At 43.2% G+C, this 20,763-nt stretch overlaps 1 long non-coding RNA gene across 7 annotated transcripts in view; it reads left to right on the top strand.

Moving 5' to 3' along the window:
• The window catches only part of LOC135100407 (uncharacterized), a 64,172-nt gene that overhangs the window by 29,382 nt on the left and 14,027 nt on the right, over positions 1-20,763 (top strand). For 3 of the 7 annotated variants that reach the window (XR_010268686.1, XR_010268687.1, XR_010268688.1), the window contains exon 2: positions 5,872-6,029. The exons of 2 other annotated variants lie outside the window; for them this stretch is intronic. This is a non-coding gene — a long non-coding RNA (uncharacterized LOC135100407). Of the gene's footprint in view, positions 1-5,871; positions 6,030-18,333; positions 18,353-20,763 lie in introns of those variants that run through there. 2 more of the 7 variants (XR_010268692.1, XR_010268690.1) reach the window with 2 other exon arrangements.

The following is a 20,763-nucleotide window of genomic DNA, read 5'->3' as shown; positions in this document are numbered from 1 at the left end:
CAACATTGCAGCGGTGAGAGAGAGGCTGAAGACGGTCAGTTAGATAAGAGTAGTTGATGAGACGAAAAGCTTTTGATTCCACCCTGTCTAGAAGAGCAGTATGAGTGGAACCCCCCCAGACATGTGAAGCATACTCCATACATGGACGGATAAGGCCCTTGTACAGAGTTAGCAGCTGTGGGGGTGAGAAAAACTGGCGGAGACGTCTCAGAACACCTAACTTCATAAAAGCTGTTTTAGCTAGAGATGAGATGTGAAGTTTCCAGCTCAGATTATAAGTAAAGGACAGACCGAGGATGTTCAGTGCAGAAGAGGGGGACAGTTGAGTGTCATTGAAGAAGAGGGGATAGTTGTCTGGAAGGTTGTGTCGAGTTGATAGATGGAGGAATTGAGTTTCTGAGGCATTGAACAATACCAAGTTTGCTCTGCCCCAATCAGAAATTTTAGAAAGATCAGAAGTCAGGCGTTCTGTGGCTTCCCTGCGTGATATGTTTACCTCCTGAAGGGTTGGACGTCTATGAAAAGACGTGGAAAAGTACAGGGTGGTATCATCAGCAAAGGAGTGGATAGGACAGGAAGTTTGGTTTAGAAGATCATTAATGAATAATAAGAAGACAGTGGGTTACAGGACAGAACCCTGAGGAACACCACTGTTAATAGATTTAGGAGAAGAACAGTGACCGTCTACCACAGCAGCAATAGAACGTTCAGAAAGGAAACTTGAGATGAAGTTACAGAGAGAAGGATAGAAGCCGTAGGAGGGTAGTTTGGAAATGAAAGCTTTGTGTCAGACACTATCAAAAGCTTTTGATATGTCCAAGGCAACAGCAAAAGTTTCACCAAAATCTCTAAAAGAGGATGACCAAGACTCAGTAAGGAAAGCCAGATCACCAGTAGAGCGGCCTTGACGGAACCCATACTGGCGATCATATAGAAGGTTGTGAAGTGATAGATGTTTAAGAATCTTCCTTTGGAGCATAGATTAAAAAACTTTAGATAGGCAGGAAATTAATGCAATAGTACGGTAGTTTGAGGAATTAGAACGGTCACCGTTTTTAGGAACAGATTGAATGTAGGCAAACTTCCAGCAAGAAGGAAAGGTAAATGTTGACAGACAGACAGCTGAAAGAGTTTGACTAGGCAAGGTGCAAGCGCGGAGGCACAGTTTCGGAGAACAATAGGAGGGACCCCATCAGGTCCATAAGCCTTCCGAGGGTTTAGGCCAGCGAGGGCATGGAAAACATCACTGCGAAGAATTTTGATAGGTGGCATGAAGTAGTCAGAGGGTGGAGGAGAGGGAGGAACAAGCCCAGAATCGTCCAAGGTAGAGTTTTTAGCAAAGGTTTGAACGAAGAGTTCAGCTTTAGAAATAGATGTGATAGCAGAGGTGCCATCTGGTTGAAATAGAGGAGGGAAAGAAGAAGAAGCAAAGTTATTGGAGATATTTTTTGGCTAGATGCCAGAAGTCATGAGGGGAGTTAGATCTTGAAAGGTTTTGACATTTTCTGTTAATGAAGGAGTTTTTGGCTAGTTGGTGAACAGACTTGGCATGGTTCCGGGCAGAAATATAAAGTGCATGAGATTCTGGTGATGGAAGGCTTAAGTACCTTTTGTGGGCCACCTCTCTATCATGTATAGCACGAGAACAAGCTGTGTTGAACCAAGGTTTAGAAGGTTTAGGACGAGAAAAAGAGTGAGGAATGTACGCCTCCATGCCAGACACTATCACCTCTGTTATGCGCTCAGCACACAAAGACGGGTCTCTGACACGGAAGCAGTAGTCATTCCAAGGAAAATCAGCAAAATACCTCCTCAGGTCCCCCCAACTAACAGAGGCAAAACGCCAGATGCACCTTCGCTTAGGGGGATCCCGAGGAGGGATTGGAGCGATAGGACAAGATACAGATATGAGATTGTGATCGGAGGAGCCCAACGGAGAAGAAAGGGTGACAGCATAAGCAGAAGGATTAGAGGTCAGGAAAAGGTCAAGAATGTTGGGCGTATCTCCAAGACGGTCAGGAATACGAGTAGGGTGTTGCACCAATTGCTCTAGGTCATGGAGGATAGCAAAGTTGTAGGCTAGTTCACCAGGATGGTCAGTGAAGGGAGAGGAAAGCCAAAGCTGGTGGTGAACATTGAAGTCTCCTTGACACAGACCCTCTACTAAGTACAGGCGTGGTCAAAAGTGTACCATTTTGCACTCATTTTCATTGTGTTTAACTTTTGCTCAATATGAAGTGTGGTCTGCTGACAGCCTCCTTACAGAATAGAGAACAGATAGTGTGTCGGTGGGTCAGAGGACTTAAAGACTGAGAAAATGTCAAAATGTTCGATGCAGTGAAAGTCAATACAGAATGTTACTCGACTTTTGTCCATGTTTGTACTAGTATTGCGTTTTGTTCCGAGGCCTCACAACTCCGCTTCCCTCATTCCGCCGCACTCAGTAACTGTTCCGCGTGCGTGCGTCAGCTGTGATGTGTTGCAGTTTTTCATCACCATATTTCACGAGCTCCGCGCCCCTTCAGACCTTGTGAAGCAATAATTTGTGTGAATTCTGACACACGCGATACCAAATTTATTGTCGGAAAAAACATGAGCTTGTAGCAACGCATCATCACCACCCCTACAAATTTACGTACATGCATACATACCTTCTCTGTTCAAAATTACACATTGAACTTAAGCTTCAACATTTAGTGACATTTATTAACTCAGAGGTTCTTAACTGAGCAAAAATATAAAGACACTAATAAGAGCAACGACTACTTATTTTGCTGCCATTATCTTTCGAAATTAGAGCATGGACTTACGCTACAACATTCTATTAAACTCAGGAAGCCAAGGCAGTGGAAAGGTGAATGGCGTCATCAACCTTCATCAATTTCTCACGTGTGTTTAGCGTAGTACCTTATGGCATTTCCTTGGGACGACCTGTTCACCTTATGGTAACACGTTAATTATTCTATTTCATCCGCAGGAGCTGGGTTCGGAAATAGCGGTGATTTACATTTACTGAAAGAGGGAGAAAAGATCACCTCGGAATGAGGAAGATTGTTCACTTATTCGCGGTCTAATTGTTCTTTAGCTGTGGTTAGGTTTGGCTGGTCAGGTCAGGAGTCTGTAGGCGTTGGTTGGACGCGAATACACAGTTATTGAGGTGATTAAAAGTACTCCTGTAAAATGCTACGTGGCATCATCAAAGCGAGGGAGGAGGGAGGAAGGGGGGGGGAGCGAGCCCGAGCGACCTTGAAAACAGCTGAGAGATGATGCCACGTAGCATTTTACAGGAGTACTTTTAATCACCGCAATAATGTTGTATAATGCTTATCGGTAAATTGCATGCTTTTTAACACCTCCGTTGCTCCGTGTTGCCTGCTGCCACCACCCCTCCCCAATCTCTCTCTCTCTCTCTCTCTCTCTCTCTCTCTCTCTCTCTCTCTCTCTCTCTCTCTCTCTCTCTCTCTCTCTCTTCGATTGCCACAGAGCATCACGCACTCATCCCTTCTCTCCAATACCTCAAACATTCCCTCGTCCCGCCACATACAACCACACTGCTCGCCGTCTAGTCTACACTCACGTATAACAAAATAAAAGGCGAATAGAACACAGTAAAGAATGCAATTTGCACCGACGTAAAGTGATGGAGATTCCCCGAGGACGCTAATGAAGTCTTATTACTCATCCACTCAGCTGGGTAACTCGCTGAAGGGGGGAAGGAATTAACTAAGGAACCCACCCACACACAAACACTCACCCACACACACACAAACACAAACACACACTCACACACACACACACACACACACACACACACACACACACACACACACACACACACACACACACACACACACACTCACTCACTCACTCAGTGAGTGAGTACTCACTCACTCACTCACACACACACACACACACACACACACACACACACACACACACACACACACACACACACACACACACACCACCATCACCACGAAGCAAATATTCTCTCACCTCTCAGCAAAGACTGGCCCTCACAAAAAGTTTGTTTCAACCTTCGTGCGAGAAGTAGTAATGCAGAAGTTCATTCCTGTATGCCCAAAAGTATTGAGTAATGGTACAAGGTGTAGTGTAGTGCTGCTTGGAGCGGATTTGTCGGTTCAGGTTAACACGATATCCTGCCCGGAGAGAGCATTCCTGAGCACCCTTGCTGGCGCCCTCTGGCAGTGTGTCAGTGAGGACACTTGGCGAGGACAATGCACCGTTTTTTGGAAAGGAAAGTGGAATGTTCAGGTAACTCTGCATGCCGAAGTGAATACTGAACGTGTGCTTACGTTTGTTGCTCCTCAGTAATCACCCACGCCGGTGCGGCGGCCGAGGCGCGCTGCTCTACTGCTTTAAACGTGGCTTAGGGAAGTGGCCTGAATCTCCCCAAATAAGACACGTACAAAAATATCAAATGCAATGAAAGCTCAGTGGATACACACACACTTCACTGCCTAATACCGTACCTCACAATTTTATATAATGAATTTTATTTGGGACTCAGTAATCATGTTGTTAGTGCTGGAACATTAGGGAGCTTTAAGAGAAGATTACACGGGTTTATGGATGGGAATAATAGATGGAAATAGGTAAGTATATTTGATACAGGGACTGCCACGTGTAAGCCTGGTCCCTTCTTGCAGCTTCCCTTATTTCTTATGTTCTTATATACCATTTAAGTACTCACACACACACACACACACACACACACACACACACACACACACACACACACACACACACACACACACACACACACACACACACACACACACACACACACATGTATCAGAGAAAGAGAGAGAGAGAGAGAGAGAGAGAGAGAGAGAGAGAGAGAGAGAGAGAGAGAGAGAGAGAGAGATTAATACCAAGACCACCTGGTAATATAATCGCACACTAATAGAATTCCGGGCAATACGCAATAAGTTCATTACTCCCTTATTAAATATAGCGCCTCCTACAAGGCGAGGCAACACACACACACACACACACACACACACACACACACACACTAGTAATAGTAGTAGTAATAGTAGTAGTAGTGGTAGTAGTAGTTGTTGTTGTTGTGTTAGTAGCACCATATCATATTAATCAGAATCATTGTAGAGCAGAAATTACATAGCTTCTTGTGCCGCCCCCTCCTTTCTCTCTCTCTCTCTCTCTCTCTCTCTCTCTCTCTCTCTCTCTCTCTCTCTCTCTCTCTCTCTCTCTCGTTTAGTGTAGCAAGGAAATAGAATATAATTGTTTTGCATACCATATTTCACACTATTTGTATTGAAACTATTGGTAATGGGAATAAAGGTATTTTACAGAGAGAGAGAGAGAGAGAGAGAGAGAGAGAGAGAGAGAGAGAGAGAGAGAGAGAGAGAGAGAGAGAGAGAGAGAGAGAGAGAGTCGAATAAAGCATCAATATTTAGTCATGCTGAGCTCCAGTGATCCTCTTACGCCACGATGGAGAGAGAGAGAGAGAGAGAGAGAGAGAGAGAGAGAGAGAGAGAGAGAGAGAGAGAGAGAGAGAGAGAGGGAGAGAGAGAGAGAGAGAGATGGATGCTACTCTTATATGTTCTATAACGACTATGATGATTATTTTGATATACTACTACTACTACTACTACTACTACTACTACTACTACTACTACTACTACTGCTAATAATAATAATAATAATAATAATAATAATAATAATAATAGTAATAATAATCCTGCTGCTGCTACTACTGCTATTACCACCACCACCACCACCACCACCACCACTACCACTACCACCACTACCATGACTACCAACACCACAAAAATGAAAAACATCACTAACTGATAAACTCAACCATCTCTCTTTCTCCGACAGACTCAAAACAGACCACCACCACCACCACCACTACCTAACGCTGTGTCCAGGCTGGAATGTGTGACCTCTCTGCCAGGAATGTCACCGTCCTCTCACACTCTGACACCAAGTACCTCACAACAACACCTGCAATACTACGCTTCTGAGTCCCCCCGGAGGTAAAACGTGATTTTTGAGTTGCATTGTGTTTGCTAAAGTGTTTGCTTCAAAAGAAATGGTTACTTATTTATTTTTTTTGTGGATGTGTGTTATTTACTTGTGTTTGTGTGTGTGTGTGTGTGTGTGTGTGTGTGTGTGTGTGTTGCCCTATATATAGAACACATTTTTGAGGTAGAACAGTTTACGTGACAACAACCACCGCCATCACCGCCACGCATGGAAACACTTGCCCGGCTCATTACGAGAAGTTACAGTAATTTCTTCCCCGCGTCCCGAGTCTTGTGATCTTTTGAGCCAAACTTACCCCGCAGCTTACGAGTACTTAACACGAAGCGAGTTTGTGTAATTATTTATGTTTGTCTGAGTGGAGCCAATTTGAGCGTGTGGCCCTGAGTGAGGCGCCACACCTGCCTGGCTGCCCTCTTCTAGTCCACGTCCTCTTCCTTTTCCTCTTCGTCTTCGTCTTTTCCTTTATCTTCCTCTTCTTTTTTCCTTTTCCTCTTCCTCTTTTCCTCCTCCTCCTCCTCCTCCTCCTCCTCCTCCTCCTCCTCCTCCTCCTCCTCCTTTCAGAAATTTTCAATCAATCAGTGCTCCTCCTCCCAGCACCCTATCACCTGAGTTCTCCCTCTTCGTTTTCCATCACAAGATTAAGCATGGTTCCAGCACAACGTAATCCTGGATAGAAAAAAAAGCTATGGGTGTTTAGATATTGGTCCTGAACTGCTGGTGCAATAATATAATGTCAGTGCAGGCCATAAAATAAATTGGCTTTTCTTTTCCTCCTTTTTTTTTTTGTGTGTGTGGAAATGACATTTTGAGCGGACTTTTTTGTTATTCATTTATTCTATTTCCTATCTTATTTTTTTTTTATTTACTTATTTTTTTGTCTTTGATCGGTCTTCCTGATACGTAAAATCCTTATAAGGCATGAGATACAGACTTCATGATCTTGGAACACAATATTATTTGTTGCTTTACTAACCGACTACATTATTCTGCAGTATTCATGGAAGTTGGAAGAAACAAATGTGCAGCAACATAATACATACAAATTACTGGAAATCCTTCGACAAGCCCGCTGCATGAATACTTTTAGATAAGCACGTCGCATCAGCCTTTCAACTGACGTAATTCACTCCGGCATAATTTTAATTTCTTTTAAATAACATTAAAGTAACAGACAGCTTCGTTAGCCACAGTAGGGCTGTTGCTGGCTGTTCTTTCCTTTGCATTTCTTTGTTCCTCCTCCTCCTCCTCCTCCTCCTCCTCTTCCTGTATTTCTGAGGCACCAAATGAGAATAGCTAAATATGGATTTTACGCTAACACTAATTAAACTAAGCATGAGCTCTGGTTTTTGCCCTGTTGTTAGACATGGTGGGACGTCACCGCGTCAGCGTGTTTTCGTGAGCGTGATGATCCTCATACAGCAGCGGTGAAGAGCGAGGCACGTCCCGGGGAGCTCGTAAGTTCCATGTGAATCATGAACTGTACTCTGCTTCACCAAGTCTGTCTTTGAAATTTTGCCACCTGAGGGCACGCCATCATGGCAAGTCTGCCACTGACTGATGTTCTTCCTCGGTGACTGGTTTGCATATTCTCGTCTTGTTTTAAAAAGTGCGGCAAATTTATTCTGTTTCTACCAAATTCATTGCTTAAATACACGATACCAGATTTTTTTTTCTACTTGGACAATTAGGTGCCATAATAATAGGTAAGAATTTTAGTAGAAATTCAGTATTCTTCTTCAGACAAACGTGAATTGTCCTGCACGAAAAAAATGTAGCAACGGTGCTCCTCAGTACACAACTTGGTGATCCTCGTACAGCGAATGGTGTCTGATGTGAGGATTGCTGCGAATGCTCAGTGGCAGACGGCAGAGAAATGGCAAGCTTGTTCTCGTATCGGCCAAGAACACTGTGATTATCCAGACTGTGATTACTGCGACCATTGCTGCTTTGACGTGGTGTCTGAGGCGCTGCAAGGACGTAAGGCTCCCGGTGGACTGTGTGTGGTGGCAGAGCTGTCTTGATATGAAATAATTCTAGTCGTTGTAAATGGAAAAGAAAAAAAACGAGTTTTGGGATTTACAAGTGAAAGGGATGAAAACTAACTACTGACAAACACAACAACAACAACAACAACACGCCCTCTCAACCTCTCCACCACCCACCAAACACTAGCCACCAACCAGAACATCTCCACTCCATCAACCACCACCACCACCACCACCACCACCTCCCCAAACTCCCCAAGCCGCACCCTCTCTACTCACACACACACACACACACACGCACACGCACTCTCTCTCTCTCTCTCTCTCTCTCTCTCTCTCTCTCTCTCTCTCTCTCTCTCTCTCTCTCCCTCTCAAATCTTGCTCTATGACAGAGGAATTATGAAACACTCAATTGTTTCTCCTTCCCTTCACCAAATATACTTCAAAAATTAAGCGTCAGTACCTCAGCTGATGGTACTTTGGTGAGCTTCACGTGTCATCACCTGTTTGCATTACGTTTTTCCCCCATTATATATCCTTCTTAATCTCAATCTTCATTTCTTCACCTTCCTTGCACTAACAGTCTTCAGAGATCAAGCGTCAGTACTTCAGTTGATGCTACTTTGGTGCGCTTCACGTGTCGTCACCTGTTTGCATTACTTTTCCCTATTTCATCTCCCCAATCTCAGTCCGCGCGTGTCCATTATAAAGAAATGGGGGGGAAAAAGTATTCTCTCGTGCCAACAGTGTACCGTGTGGTGGAGGGGGAGGCGTAGACATTAATTAGGGAGCAATGACCCTCTCCCCCAGTAGCCCTGACTCAACAGGTAGTCCTTAGTAAGTGATTAATTACCGTTTGCTACGTATTTACATAACGTTTGTTGCTCACCGCCGCGACACAAGTGGTCCTCATGTTAAGAAATGCTTGCTTTTTAATTTTCTTGTTGCTTATCCTTCACGCGCTGTATTGAACTGAACTGAAAGGGGAAACAAGAAGTGATGTGCAGTCTTTCCATTTCGGCGGAATGAACCTTGCTCAAGTTGCTTTTTAATTTAATATTTCGGATAATTATGAAATAACACTTGTTTTCACTTGAAGATTAGATTATTTTAGGTTAGGCTCACTGTTTTCATTGCTGATCCATGCATTATGTAGATCACGAAAAAAGGGGGATGTCTTGCCGAGAAATAAGTAGTGTCTGGGAATTAGTTAGCGAAGGTTATTTCCCTTAAAACGCAATATCTCTCAAAAGCCTAAATGTTTACCGGTGTGCCGCACTCATCCCTCTCCGCTGTGGTGAACTGAAAGGTAACAGCGCTCACCTTTCCGCTACGTGACCACTGAGCATTAGCACAATCAGGTAAGAGTGATGGCGTGGTGCTGTGAGCCGAGCCGAACACTCTGGCGGCGATCAGTCCGGCGCCGTACAAATTGTTTTTTCTATATATATTGTACTGTGCTCAACTTGTATTGATTTCTATACTGAGATATGGAGTGTGCTGTATTCTGAGTCCACAAATCATTAATGCTTGCAAATTTGAACATTTGATACCTGTCGAGTTCAATCCCCCCCAAGCACACACACACACACACACACACGCATTACTACACGGGTCGCTTACTCGCCCCGGGTCTCGTACAACACAGAGGATTCTCTCCCGTAAAGTTGTACCATGAGAACCTTTGCCATCGCCGCGACACACAGCACGCCCCTCCTTCCCCGCCTCGGACCCGCTGGCTTGGCGCTCCTCTTGTCCCGGTGAGCACTGAACATTGCACCGTGCCGTGGCTCATGTCTTGGCTCACACTCAAACTCAACCGGTCGTCAGGTGTTGCCTCACTTGACGTGCTGCACGATTATCATCCGCTGAAATGCTTGCCGTGACTTACAGGCGGAAAAACTCTGTACCACAGCAAAGTGAGGATAGGATCTGTTTTTGGTGAGAAAAAGCATCATTTGTTTACGATGTTTGATATATGAAGCTGTGTTGTACTTTTAAAAATTGTGTTGTAAGATTATTAATTTCTATTGTTTGTACCTGATTCATTAGGAGAGCTGATGTTGTTCTAGGCCCGCATTAGGTTTTTGTTAGACTACGTGAGTCACGTAAAATAAATTAGATGAATGGTATTTTTAATCGAATTCAAGTCTGCCGTGCATTATTTTACCAGTCCTGTGTCGCGGCTTCTGTAACAAACTGTAACAAACACTGCAGGGGATATTATATTGGGAGGAGGCAGTAGACACCTGCCGAAACGATAATTACTCCCAGTGAGGTCTAAAGCACTGTTCAGGGGGTGCTGTGAACTTATCATTAAACCCAGCTGTGACCTCACTGAACGTTTCCCTTTGTGTCTCACAACACAAGGGGGCAGTCACAGCCTGCCCTCTAAAGACAACTCTCTTCCTCCACACAAAACTACAAGCACCTAATAACACACACACCCTTCACTCAAAAATTTTTAAATCATCATGGCGACTCCTACACCAGCCTCGGAGTCCCCATCTGGGGAGGGGACCATAAATGTCCCCAGGTCGGACTGCCTTTCTGTCGACGACCCTAAGTGTCTTGACACCCCTCTCAACTTTTTCTTAATTAACTTCTGCAACATTCGCGGGCTAAGATCTAATTTTCAATCTGTAGAACACCACCTCTCCTCTTCTAAACCTCAACTTCTTTTCCTCACTGAAACTCAGGTGTCTGAGGCAACTGACAGTAGCCCCTTTTCTGTTCCCTCCTACTTTCTCTATCCTCATTTTCGATCCAAAGCTGGATGCTGCGTTTATGTGCGCAATGACTTAACCTGCTCTCGTGCCCACGCTCTTGAATCTTCCGAGTTTTCCACCATCTGGCTACGACTACAGAGTCACTCTCAAACTAAATTTATCTGTGCTGTATACCTCTCACCTAACTCCTCTGACTATAAGAAATTCTTTGACTACTTAACTTCCAAAGTGGAGCACATTCTGATCCTCTTCCCTTTTGCAGAGATCTCCATTCTTGGAGACTTCAATGTTCACCACCAGCTTTGGCTTTCCTCTCCCTTCACTGACCATCCTGGTGAACTAGCCTACAACTTTGCTATCCTCCATGACCTAGAGCAATTGGTGCAACACCTTACTCGTATTCCTGACCGTCTTGGAGATACGCCTAACATTCTTGACCTTTTCCTGACTTCTAATCCTTCTGCTTATGCTGTCACCCTTTCTTCTCCGTTGGGCTCCTCCGATCACAATCTCATATCTTTATCTTGTCCTATCACTCCAATCCCTCCTCAGGATTCCCCTAAGGGAAGGTGCCTCTGGCGTTTTGCCTCTGCTAGTTGGGGGGACCTGAGAAGGTATTTTGCTGGTTTTCCTTGGAATGACTACTGCTTCCGCGTCAGAGACCCGTCTTTGTGTGCTGAGTGCATAACAGAGGTGATAGTGTCTGGCATGGAGGCGTACATTCCTCACTCTTTTTCTCGTCCTAAACCTTCTAAACCTTGGTTTAACACAGCTTGTTCTCGTGCTATACATGATAGAGAGGTGGCCTACAAAAGGTACTTAAGCCTTCCATCACCAGAATCTCATGCACTTTATATTTCTGCCCGGAACCATGCCAAGTCTGTTCTCCAACTAGCCAAAAACTCCTTCATTAACAGAAAATGTCAAAACCTTTCAAGATCTAACTCCCCTCGTGATTTCTGGCATCTAGCCAAAAATATCTCCAATAACTTTGCTTCTTCTTCTTTCCCTCCTCTATTTCAACCAGATGGCACCACTGCTATCACATCTATTTCTAAAGCTGAACTCTTTGCTCAGACCTTTGCTAAAAACTCTACCTTGGACGATTCTGGGCTTGTTCCTCCCTCTCCTCCACCCTCTGACTACTTCATGCCACCTATTAAAATTCTTCGCAATGATGTTTTCTATGCCCTTGCTGGCCTAAACCCTCAGAAGGCTTATGGACCTGATGGGTTCCCTCCTATTGTTCTCCGAAACTGTGCCTCCGTGCTTGCATCTTGCCTAGTCAAACTCTTTCAGCTCTGTCTGTCAACATCTACGTTTCCTTCTTGCTGGAAGTTTGCCTACATTCAACCTGTTCCTAAAAAGGGTAACCGTTCTAATCCCTCAAACTACCGTCCTATTGCTTTAATTTCCTGCCTATCTAAAGTTTTTGAATCTATCCTCAACAGGAAGATTCTTAAACATCTGTCACTTCACAACCTTCTATCTGATTGCCAGTATGGGTTCCGTCAAGGCCGCTCTACTGGTGATCTTCCGGCTTTCCTTACTGAGTCTTGGTCATCCTCTTTTAGATATTTTGGTGAAACTTTTGCTGTTGCCTTGGACATATCAAAAGCTTTTGATAGAGTCTGGCACAAAGCTTTGATTTCCAAACTACCCTCCTACGGTTTCTATCCTTCTCTCTGTAACTTCATCTCAAGTTTCCTTTCTGACCGTTCTATTGCTGCAGTGGTAGACGGTCACTGTTCTTCTCCTAAATCTATTAACAGTGGTGTTCCTCAGGGTTCTGTCCTGTCACCCACTCTCTTCTTATTATTCATTAATGATCTTCTAAACCAAACTTCTTGTCCTATCCACTCCTACGCTGATGATACCACCCTGCACTTTTCCACGTCTTTTCATAGACGTCCAACCCTTCAGGAGGTAAACATATCACGCAGGGAAGCCACAGAACGCCTGACTTCTGATCTTTCTAAAATTTCTGATTGGGGCAGAGCAAACTTGGTATTGTTCAATGCTTCAAAAACTCGACTCCTCCATCTATCAACTCGACGCAACCTTCCAGATAACTATCCCCTCTTCTTCAATGACACTCAACTGTCCCCCTCTTCTACACTGAACATCCTCGGTCTGTCCTTTACTTATAATCTGAACTGGAAACTTCACATCTCATCTCTAGCTAAAACAGCTTCTATGAAGTTAGGTGTTCTGAGACGTCTCCGCCAGCTTTTCTCACCCCCCCAGCTGCTAACTCTGTACAAGGGCCTTATCCGTCCATGTATGGAGTATGCTTCACATGTCTGGGGGGGGGTTCCACTCATACTGCTCTTCTAGACAGGGTGGAATCAAAAGCTTTTCGTCTCATCAACTCCTCTCCTCTAACTGACTGTCTTCAGCCTCTCTCTCACCGCCGCAATGTTGCATATCTAGCTGTCTTCTACCGCTATTTTCATGCTAACTGCTCTTCTGATCTTGCTAACTGCATGCCTCCCCTCCTTCCGCGGCCTCGCTGCACAAGACTTTCTTCTTTCTCTCACCCCTATTCTGTCCACCTCTCTAACGCAAGAGTTAACCAGTATCCTCAATCATTCATCCCTTTCTCTGGTAAACTCTGGAACTCCCTGCCTGCTTCTGTATTTCCACCTTCCTATGACTTCAATTCCTTCAAGAGGGAGGTTTCAAGACAGTTATCCATCAATTTTTGACCACTGCTTTGACCCTTTTATGGGACTGTCATTTCAGTGGGCATTTTTTTTATTAGATTTTTGTTGCCCTTGGCCAGTGCCCTTCCTACATAAAAAAAAAAAAAAAAATTGTATGTCTTCACTAATTCACCCCTTTCATAGTTGCTTCCTTCCCCCTGCAGCAGACGGCTCCTTCCTTCCTTCCTTCCTTCCTTCCTTCCTTCCCTCTTGTGGCTCAAACTTTTCCGTCCCTCCTGCTCGCGTCCATCGGTTTTCCAGGGGAATGTGGACTCAGATATTCATGTATAAATTTCTTGGTGTAAAATATTCCCTGATAAGTGTTCGTTCTCATTCCACGGAAACTCCTTCTTGCATAATCTCTCCCGCACCTTCCCGCTGAATGTAAAAATGGACCATCCCTGCCTTCCCTCCGACACCTTCACCTCCTGCTGTGCACTCCAATACGGTCCTTATTCTTGTTCATTTCGTCTACCAACCTCTTTTTTCTCCATCACACCTTCACGTCCAGCAGTGTACTCCAACAGATTCCTTATTCCAATTTAATTCGTGTTCCAATTTCTATAAACGCACCACCAGATAAGCTTCCTTACTCTAGTTCAGTTAGTCTACCAAACCCCTCGTTTTCTGTGATGCAGCACCAAACATACGCTTACTAGTAGCACGTGCACCTCCCAGCAAGACACCAGCTGCAGGTTCCTTACTTTATATCAGTTTGTCTACTAAGTTTCTCTTTCTCTATGAGGCAGCATCATACACAAGTTTCCTACATCTGCGCCGTCCACGAGCCTGTTGCTTTATGCTTTTCTTTCTCTTCCTCTCTTGATAATTTGGCGTAATGTGAACGGCCGCCCTGAGCCTCCCTCTTAGCGCGTGATCTGTTACTCTTTCTTCCTTTCTTGTTGTGGTTCCTCTTGCTGCTTCTTTCTCTCAGCAATTTCTCCTAGGGTTCCTGTAGCGGATGTAATATCAAGGCACCCCCCTTAACTTCCCTCTTTGCCCGTGATCTACGTACAATTTTTACAGAATTAGCAGAGTGTGTGGAATCAGGTCTCAAATTGTGGTCCCAGTTCATCAGTTTGTTAGAGTCATTCTCGAAAACAATGTAGCACGACCTATGAAACTCGTAGTAGTAGTAGTAGTAGTAGTAGTAGTAGTACAGGTGACAGGTGTTGCTACTGAGTAATTATATGGCCCAGGATTTGCAGAATGTTTACTGCTGGTGACTGTATACCTCCTTATGTCCCCTCTCCTTCCCTCTCCCTCCACTCTCCTTTCCCCTACTCCTTCCTGCACTCCTTTCTCATGCTTCCTATGTTATTTATTAATTTATTAATTTTCTATCACGCTAATCTTCCCTGTTCTATTCCTTGCCCTTTCTTTTCTCTCTCCCTCGTCATCGCAGCATTTGTATGTCAGTAAGACTTTATTTTGTGACATCATGATATTGCTGAAATCACCACCATCACTACTGACATCAGTATCATTAACATCATCATCACCATCATCATCGTTATCATCATTATCATCATGCTTTCCTAGATTTTAATTACCTCTAGTTCCCCACTAACAAAATTGATTATTCTCTGAAGCAGGAGATAAGTGAGCCACTGAGAAAAGTGAGATTCGACAACAAGAGGGCTGACTTTAGACAGACCGACCCTTCTTATCGCTGCCACATCACCAACATGGGAGTATCTCGTATACCTGTCCAGAAGTGAGGTGCTACTACTATTACTATTACTACTACTACTAATAATAATAATGATAATAATAATAATAATAATAATAATAATAATAATAATAATAATAATAATAATAATAATAATAATAATAATAATAATAATATTTTTTATACTGATGTTGCTGCTGCTGCTGCTGCTGCTGCTGCTACTGCTACCACTACTACTACCACTACCATTATTACAACTACTGCTGCTCCTCCTGCTGCTGCTGCTGCTGGTGCCGCTGCTGCTGTTTTTTTTTTTTTTATGCAAGAAAAGCACTGGCCCTGGGCAACAAAAAGAACGAAAAAAATAACCCACCGAGATGCCAATCCGTAAGGAAAAATAAAAAAATAAGATTATCCAAAATTGGAGGGCGAGTGCCTTGAAACCTCCCTCTTCAAAGAGTTCAAGTCATAGGAAGGAGGAAACGCAGAAGCAAACAGGAAATTTCAGAGTTTATCTGTAAAAAGGATGCATGGATGAGAACACAGGTTAACTCTTGCATTAGAGAGGATAGAAGAAGGACAAAGAAGTATTACTTCCTCCGCAGAGTGCTGGGCACCAACACACAAACTTTCTTCATAACTCTCCTGTAACATTTATTCTTCTGCTTGTTTTAGCTATTTATTTATTTATTTATTTGTTCTCTCCGTGGAAGAACACACCGCGCCCTCCTCACTGACGAGTGAGGGGCGGCACGATCACACCGCAGAGCAGTGACACGCGCAAACACACACACACACACACACACACACACACACACACACACACACACACACACACACACACACACACACACACACACACACACATATCTTATCATTTGTTTGAAATATAAATATCTCTACTTAGATATGTATCTGAGAGAGAGAGAGAGAGAGAGAGAGAGAGAGAGAGAGAGAGAGAGAGAAGGGGGGAATAATAATAATAATAATAATAATAATAATAATAATAATAATAATAATAATAATAAATTGTTTATTGCATGAAACATGGTTATTCATTTGATCATACACAGGTACAAGTAAAATAAGAAAGCAAATGTAGCTACATCATCAGCTTAGCGTAAGGCCATAAATGCTAAAATGATGAGATAAAATCTACGAGAAATACTATAAAATACTATAAAATAACACCTAAAATAAAGCTAAAACTAAAATAAGACTAGAAACAAAATTAAAATATTGGAGAAATCTAGCTGGATAGTGTAAAAAATAAATACATGTGGAGACCTAATTCAACACATTTAACAGTAGATTTCTAAGACTAGATTTGAAACTGTGTAGGCTTCCGGAGGTGGTAATATAGCGAGGGAGCTCATTCCATAACTTGGGCCCACACACCGTAGTGGCCCTGGCACCAGTGTCTGTTTTAGTTCTTTTTATATACAGGTTATTTCCTTGTCTTGTTGTGGTGGTTGTATTATCTCTGACTGTGGGAAGGTTCAGGTACCAGTCTGGGTATAGTCCATTCATTGATTTATACACTGTAGTACACTTCTCTAAATAATATTTGTCTTTCACAGTCAGCCACTCTAGGTCTTTTATGATAGGAGTCACGTGGTCATATTTTCTTGCACCTCCAGTTGCAACTTTAGCAGCAAAGTTCTGTAGTTTTTGTACAGTATGAATGAGAGTTTTGTTGGGAGAGCCCCAGATACAAATACAATAATTAATGAGGCTAAGCACTAAAGACTGTACAATAACTTTACGAGTGGGTTTGTCAAAGTTCTCACTAACTCTGTTTATAAACATTAATGTTCCCATTATTTTAGTATTTAATTCTGCAATGTGCACATCAAATAACATGTATTTGTCAAAATAGACACCCAAATTTTTTACATGCGTAGTCGGGTATATATGTACTCCATTACAATTTATAGAAATGTCAGGGGGAACATGGGCTAACAGTTGCCTATTTCCAATGAAAATGCATTGCGTTTTTTTGTTATTTAATAATAGACCATTTGTTAGGAAATAAAGTTCTATATTTTGCAATGCATTTTCAGTGTTGGAGATGAGCTCATCAAAATTTTCGACAGTATCAGCTTCGAGGAATTGGGTGTCATCCGCGTATTGTATCAAAGATGTCTCGACTTTCTCATTAAGATCATTGACGTATATAGAAATTAAAATTGGGCCGAGAATTGAGCCTTTTGGAACCCCGTAACGCACGTTTTCTTTCTTAGATATTGTATTATTTAAGCGAACGGATTGTGATCTATCTTGAATATAATTTGCAAACCAAAAATTGTCAATATTAAGAAGCTTAGTGCACTTATTTAATAAATTATCGTGGCTGATACTGTCAAAGGCTTTTGATAGGTCACATAAAGTCAATACAGAGATTTTCTTTGAGTCCATATTATCATAAATTTTATCTGTAACGACAGTAAGAGCAGTTTCTGTAGACAGTCTAGGACGGAACCCGTGCTGCGTATTAGACAAGAGTTTATTAGTTTCCAAATAATGCAAGAGCTGGCTAGCAACTACTTTTACAAGAATTTTAGAAAGAATGGGTAAAAGAGAAATAGGTCTGTAATTATTAAAATCATTAGTATCACCACTTTTAAAGAGTGGAACTACCACAGCATGTTTCCAAGTAGTAGGAAAGATACCTGTGACAATGAAAGTGTTAACAATGCAAGTTAGATAGAATGCTATAACAGACAATGAGTCCTTTACGAAAGTTAAAGGAATACTATCAGAGCCTATTGAGCTTGTGTCTTTAAGTCCCTTTATATTAAGAATTATAATGTCAGTGTCAACAGGTTATATTCAAACAAGGTAAAGTCAAGTGTATTTCGTCTGGAGTGTACAGAAAGTGTTTCAGCAGCGGTGTTCAGTGTTCACTATGGCCACGTGCGTCAGTAGTAAGCAGGAATTGCAAATATATAATTCCACCACCCGCCATGATGTTGCCGGGAGGGGCGGGGCGCCTTTCCCACGCCCGCCAACACCCGCCCCGCTGCCAATCAGTCCCTGTGCTTTGTCTTTCGCAGCCGTTGGCTGCTCCGCACCCCAGTCAGGGAGGAGCCTCGGCCAGGCTGGCCTATCACGTGGCGGCGGGCTTCCCTGCTCACGCTGTCAGCCAATGGAGAAGCGAAGAGAGGCAGCTGGAGGAGGAAGAGGAGGAGGAATACCTTTCCAGCATGATCTGTTTGTAAGGTGTGACTTGAGTAAGCGTGTGTATCATGCAGGCTAGGCTCCCTGTGTTTGCCAGGCGAGGTAGAGTACGAGTATTTAGCAAAGGTGAGAGAAGGAAAGAAGAAAGAGGGAGAAGGGAAGGGGGGAAAAAGGAAGTGGCTGTGTTGAACGGCGACTCCTGTTGCTGCTGCTGCCGCTGCTAGTACTACTCGTGTTGCAAAGTTTAAAATAAAAACTATCACTGAGAATCCAGAAACACAAGCGTGTGGCCAGTACAACAGTTATCCGTGTGTGTGTGTGTGTGTGTGTGTGTGTGTGTGTGTGTGTGTGTGTCCTGAGCTGTGCGTTCAGATCACTTGATCTGTGACAGAAAAAAAAAAAAATTGCTATCCCGGCGGGAAGCACTCAGTGATTATAAATTACTATGTTCATAAACTCAAATTATCTTGGTGTTATCAAATTATCAAATTTTCTCGGTCAGTGAAAAGTAAGGTGTATTCTATTACTACTTTTTCTTGGAGGTGTATTAAAGAAAAATAGATAAGTAAAAACAACGGGAAATTATCTCTGCCGTTAAACGTTTGTTGGTGAGGGACATAAATACACACTTTGCTGATAATGTGCTGCGTGCATAGTAAAGGCGTGGACAGTGTGTGCTATCCGGCCACTTCTAGTCTCTGTGGTGGAGCGCCTGTGTAGCTTTAAGGGAGATATATTTTTTAGTTGCGGGTGTGCGGCCACTGGGCAGGAAAGATGGTGTTGCTTTGATGATGTGATGCGATGTGAGACGGGTCGTTGGCTTTCCTGGACGTGCCGGGAATGCCCTTGTAATTGTTATGTACTTTTGGTATGTGTGTGTGTGTGTGTGTAACGACAAGCAAACAAGGCAAGCATAGATCATTTTTATATAAACCAATTTGGAATATGCATCCGTAATTATCTTAGGAAACTGCTTCTGCTGCTGCTGAGCCAAAAATATTGAAAAGATTAGACAGACTGATTAATTGATTAATTTATGGGGATGACAGGCAGAAATGCGTAGATTTAATACAGGAACAGCCGCGTGTAGGCCTGATGGCGTCTTGCATGAGCCTCGAAAATGCTCCTAACCTGCTACCTACTGCCTTCAATATGTTTACCATGATGTATAAGATTAATTCAGTACAGCTGGACCAGACAGAGGTTATCATGCGCATTGCATCGAGTGTTTGTGATGATCAGCAAACATGTGTTGAACTCACCCGGCGACCGATTATAAAATGTATTATGTCTGGAACTAGTGATGTGAACAAGTCCCCTAATCTCTCTCTCTCTCTCTCTCTCTCTCTCTCTCTCTCTCTCTCTCTCTCTCTCTCTCTCTCTCTCTCTCTCTCTCTCTCTCTCTCTCTCTCTCCTCTTGTAGCCGCCGTATATGTACACCTTACACGACGGCTAGAGATACGCACATACGTACATTGTAATGTGACATTTTATGTTTTATTTGTTAGCGTTATATTATTTGTAGCACCTGGTTGTTATACATGAGCAGTGTATGGCGCGCCTACGCGCCGGCACAACAGAGTGAGAGGGGAACGTAGGGGCGAGGGGACGCGTTGAACTTGCCCTCTCAACTATTTCTCTCGCCGAATGGTCGGTTGTTGTGACGTGAGTGTTGATAACATACCCACAGCATAATGAACATCATAGGCTGTAGGGGCCCACCAGCGTCTCCAAAGCCACCTCACGACAGTCACGCCTACACGTCAGACGTGTCTCGGGAGACGCGGAGAGTTAATCCCAGTAAATCCCCGACCTAAATCAGTAAATCCCCGATCCTGGTAAATCCCCAAGTGTAATCCCTTGCATACAACCAAGAGGACGCCTGTTCCCCGCACTGTGTATGTATTCATCATAGTATTAGATAACAGATACTTATGTACCATGAGGATTTAATGATGCGTGTCAACATAATGTAACTACTTATAGTAATTAGATACGTAATTGTGAGGATTTAATGATGTATGTTAATATAAGTACACTTAACGTAACATAATGACGTACATCAGATCACGCAGACGAGAGGGCGACTTGCTGGTGGTGTTCATCTGTAGAACCGACCTAACCCACTACAATGTAGGTAACTCTGTATTGACTCACATATGTTAGGGAATTGACGAAGTGAAGTGTCACGACATTAATGTACTGCAATACTTGTTTTATCTACTGATATACTTTTTTGTGTTTTTATCCGTATTAGTGATACTATGTTAATTCACAGGTTTGACCGCTTCTGAATACAAGGAGCGCGTACTGCACAGCTCGTTTCAGTCACTTCCAGTACAATACATTAATTAGCGTCGTACGGCGCTTACACCTCTTAGGTCCAATCATGTGACTGGAATCATAATTTTGTTAACATTTTTTAACTTAGTCGTTCTCTCTCTCTCTCTCTC

Source organism: Scylla paramamosain, chromosome 5 (assembly GCF_035594125.1).
Source record: "Scylla paramamosain isolate STU-SP2022 chromosome 5, ASM3559412v1, whole genome shotgun sequence".
Lineage (NCBI taxonomy): Eukaryota > Metazoa > Arthropoda > Malacostraca > Decapoda > Portunidae > Scylla > Scylla paramamosain.
This window is presented reverse-complemented; position numbering and strand designations above follow the sequence as displayed.